Genomic DNA, 5320 nt, shown 5'->3' on the forward strand with positions numbered 1-5320 from the left:
TGACATTAGCCAAATTTGAACTTACTTAATTTGGCAAACAGTTGGTGATCTTTGAGGGTCTAAAGTACAATTCTGAGATGGTCTTCAGGATCACGCTCACTATGGGAATAGACTAGAATATTATCTATAAAAACTATGATGAACATGTCCAAGTACTGCTTGAACACACGGTTCATCAAGTCCATAAAAGCTGCTGGGGCAGTGGTAAGACCAAAGGACATGACTAGGAATTTGAAATGACCATAGCAAGTACGAATGGCTATGTTCGAAATATCACATTCTTTGACTCTAAGCTGATAGTAGATTGATCTGAGGTCTATCTTAGAGAAATAGCTAGAACCCTAAAGTTGGTCAAATAAATCATCAATTCTGGGGAGAGGATACTTGTTCTTGACTATTACTTTATTAAGCTAATAGTAATCAATACAGATTCTGAGAGAACCATCTTTCTTGCATATGAATAAGACTAGTATGCCCCATAGGGACACACTAGGCTTGATGAATCCCTTATCTAAGAGATCCTTCAACTGGTCTTTCAGTTCTTTGAGTTTTGCTGGTGCCATTCTGTATGGTGGTATTGATATAGACTTAGTATCTGGAAGAAGATCAATGTCAAAGTCTATTTCACTTTCGGGAGAAATCCCTAGGAGATCTTCGAAAAATACATCTGAATATTCGCATACTACTGGGACTGATTCAGGACTAAAAGTTTTGGAACTAGAGTCCTTAACTCAAAAAATATAATAGACATATCCCTTAGATATCATTTTCCTTGCCCGAAGGTAGGAAATAAGTTGACCTCAGAAAGCGGATACACTACCCTTCCACTTTAGGATGGGTTTGTTCGGAAAATAGAATTGGACTATTCTATTTTTCCTGTCGACTGTGGCATAGCAGGAATGAAGCCAATCCATGTTGAGAATAACATCAAATCAGTCATCTCTAATTAGACTAAGTCTGCTCAGGTAACTTTCTGAAATATTATAAATGGGAAGTTCTTGTATACCCATCAGGCTATGATGGTTTTTCCTACTGGGGTAGAGGCTAAAAAGGGCTTTGCTAGAATTTTAGGACAAACTCTAAGATCAACTATTATGTAAGGAGTAACAAAAGATAAGGAAACTCCTAGATCTAGCAAAGCATAAACATACAAGTGAAAGATCTATAACGTACCAGTAACCACATTAGGAGAATTTTCTTGATCTTTCTGGGACTGGAGAGCATAAAGTTGATTTAGGCATTGCCCACTAGTAGTATAGAAGTGGCACCCTACTGATTTGGATGACCAAACTGAGCTGAGGAATGGTTCTGCTGACCTTGAGGACCTGGCTGAGAATAGTCTCTAACTCTGTGGCCTGTCTTTCCACACCCATAACAAATACCACTACCCACTCTACAAATACCCTGATGGTACTTGCCACGAGTCTGGCAAAGAGGATAGGTGCGGGCACTGCTAACACTGCCTTGAGACTTAGAGCATGGCACTCTATATTTATTACCATCCCTGAACTTAGGAGATGATGCACTAGCTGTAGAAGGAGCTGGAACTGATGACTTAGGACAAAAATGAGAACAGTTTCCTCCTTCTAATTTGGGCTGAGCAAAGTTGAAACTACCTGTCCTTGCTCTCTTATTCTGCTTCTCCCCCATCTTAATCTTCTGCTCTTCTATCTATTGAGCATGAGTTATAATCTTGGCTATGTTCATGTCACTATTCAACATCGCATACCTACACTCATTAACCACACTATCATTTATAGGGGAATAGTGCGATACAGAGCCAACACGGTCCCACTTCATTTGTGACCTAGATGTTTGGCGAGATATAGAGAAATCACGCTAAGACATTGGAAAAATGACAATTGCCATTTTCTCTTGTGGCACGGCGTGCCACTGACCGATTTGGCGTTATTTTACTACAGGAACTTGAAATAGTCATAATTTCTTACCCAGTTATCGGATTTAGGAAAATCTTGTATCGACAGAAATCTTATTGAATTTTCCATATAAATAAAAGTGAAAATCTCAAAAATTTCTCATGGAATAAATATCATTCAATTTAGAAGATAATAATAGACATTCTTAAGACAAAATTAGTTAGGAAACTTTGGGGTATTACAATTCCCTCTTTTCCTAATTAAAATCCCACGTACATAAAGCACTGAAGGGAGTTATATTTTATTCTTAACGTACTCAATCTCTTCCAAAGCTTTCTCAAATTCTCTCAAATAGCCATACTTAGGGTTTCCAAGAAGTAGGTCATCCAAGGGATAAAAGGTTGAATTCGTTTCGTGAAACTTGGTATTTCAGGTATGTTACTCTTTTCTCATTATTAATTTGTTGAAAGCATATGTTTTAAAGTATTGTTCATGAGATATTAATGTTGGTTTTGAAATAAGGGTTGAGGGTTTTGAATGTTTATGGATTGAATAATGGTTCTCATGGTTTATATATGACTAATCATGCTTTACTTATGGTTTTGAACCTGTGGGTGCATGGGTCTAGTTAATGAACTAGGTAATTGTGATTTTTCCTAATCTTATGACTTTTGAAGTGGTTATGACCCCAACCCCTATTATGAATTTGGTTTTAGTTATGAAAAATATGGGAATTTGAACTGTTTTTGTTCTATTGCATAGGATTTTGAATTGAACCTTATGGTGTTGTGTAATTCCCTAAAAAATGTGTAATTGAACCAAGGGGGTTATGAATTTCCCCAAGAGAAGATAATTAGTGTGGTATGTTGATGTTACCTTACAAGTATAGTTGGTATGAAGATACTAATAATGTATGCCTAAATGTGTATCATGGTCCAATGAATGATAATATATATGCTAATTGTGATAATTGGGCTTTAACGAGGGTTCTGTAGTTGAGTTATAAAAGTGGAGGTATGAGAGACCAATACTGAAAATTACGATTACCAACGTGAGGGTATGTATGACTGGGTGGTTCGAGTACCCATTATTAATTTCATTTATTAGGAGGTTAGAGTCCCACACATCTTGTTGTATAATTTGAAGCTTGTGTCACCTTTATATGCCAGGAGGTTTGAGTCCTTCATAGGGCATATATATGCCTTCTAGTTCGTGCAGCCACATGCACTGGAGCGCTACCAGCTAGGAGAGAGTTGGGGCCATATAGCCCGTGAATGCCTTTGCATGTTATGATGGTTGAGCTACACAATCTAGGCTAAAGTTTTAAAGTGCATGTTAAGCCTTTTCCCTATCTCGATATGTGATGTATATATATATGTATATATATACATATTCATTAGTGTATATATGTATATGTATATATATACATACATACATATATATATATATATGCATTGATTATGTGCATTGGATTTTAATGATATGAAACTGTTGATCATAGAATTACGTTATCCTTATCCCTAAGTTTTATGCTAGCATTCACTCTGCTAACCATCTTTAGACGTTGTATCCCCAATTGATGCAGGAACTGGTCATACTTCTACTTCTCCTGCTCAGTGATTAGGTTTCAAGATTGGTTTGTGAGTTGACATTAAATTGGTGATTTTTCATACTTCAGAAGTCTACATTTCATTTTTTGGTCCCTTATGTCTTAGACTATTTAGACATGGTTTTGGCTATAGTCGGGGGTAAGTCCCGACACTTTATTAATATTCAGTTTTGGTTTTTTTGTTAGAAGGATTTATTTGGATTACTGTGGACAAGTTATGTCGATCAGTTGTTTTGCCAAATGTTGGATATTGATCATATAAGTATCTTTTATTTCTTCAATTTATCTTGTTATATGTTTGACATTCATCTGACATCAGGGTTATCATGTTGTTTGGTTAGGTACAAAGGGGTGGTCTCTGATCAAGGTGGGACTTGAGATACCCGACACGGTCAAACCCTAGTTCAGGTCGTGTAAGAGATATTGGGTGCAAATCTTAAGATGTCCAGTGTTTACCCCAAATGGGTTCTGTGTTGAATACGACTGGACCCTACAAGTCGTAAGGTCCCATTATGAGTCATATTAGTGGATTCATAGGGTTAACTAATTGTAAGGGCCTTGGTGACTTTCTTGGCTACAACTCATGGTAACGAGTCGTAATGAGTACCTATGAGTCTTATAGTAACCTGTAGTCTCTAACGACTAAATTTTTATTTTTAAATTAAGGGCACTTTGGACAATTTCTTCCTTACCTAATTAAAATACCACGTTCATAAGGAACTTAAGAGGGGTTATTTCTCATTCATAATGTACTCGAACACTTCTAACGCTCTCGTAGTCTCTCCAGTAGCCATTCTTAGGGTTTTTTGAGAAGTAGGTCATCCAAGGACACAAGGGTTGAATTCTTTTAAAGAAACTTGGTATTTCAAGCATGTTACTCTTTCCTAATTTCTAATTTATTAAAAGCATATATTTTAAAGGGTTGTTCAAATGGTATTAATATTGGTTTCAAAAACATGGGTTGAGGGTTTTTGAATAACTGTTGTTTATGTGATATTTCATATTTGTCCCTGCATGGTTTATGTTTTAATGGTAGTTTTAATATCAAATTGATGCATGGGAATGGTGAATAAATTAAGGGATTGTGAGTACCCCAAACTTGTGACTTTTGAAATGGTTATGACTTGACCTCAACCCCTACTGTAGAATTTGTTTTGAATATTAAAAGTATGCTCATTGAACTTCTCTTGAAATTTTGCTTAATGTGAAAAGGTTAATGAAGCATAATGATTTTGAATTGAACCTTATGGTGTTGTGTAATTCCCCAAGTTAATTTATAATTGAACTAAAGGGGATTGTGAATTCCCCCAAGTGATGATAATTGGTGTGGCATATTGATGTTACCTTGCAAGTGTAGTTGGTATGATGATGCCAATAATGTATACCGAAATTTGTATCATGGTTCAATGAATGGAAATATGAGATAATTATTTTAATTGGGCTTTAATAAGGGTTGTGTAGCTAGTCATAAAAGTGGAGGTCCCGAGGGGTTGATATTCGAAACCATTTATCAACATGGGGGTTTAAATAATTGGTTGGTTTGAATCTCCTCTTATTATAATTATATGATTGGGAGGTTTGAGTCCCCCATATTATATTACATAATTTGGTGTTTGTGTCATCTTGATATGCCAGGAGATTTGAGTCCCCATAGTGCATATGTATACCATCTGGTTCGTGCAGCCACGCGCATTGGGGACCTACTAATTGGGGGAGAGCTGGGCCCATATAGCTTATGGGTGCCTTTTTATGTTATATGGTTGAGCTACATAATCCAAGCTAATATTGTAAGGTGCATGTTAAGCCTTGTTCCATACCCCTACATATGGTGTAT

Source organism: Capsicum annuum, chromosome 5 (genome assembly GCF_002878395.1).
Source record: "Capsicum annuum cultivar UCD-10X-F1 chromosome 5, UCD10Xv1.1, whole genome shotgun sequence".
NCBI classification, from domain to species: Eukaryota; Viridiplantae; Streptophyta; class Magnoliopsida; order Solanales; family Solanaceae; genus Capsicum; species Capsicum annuum.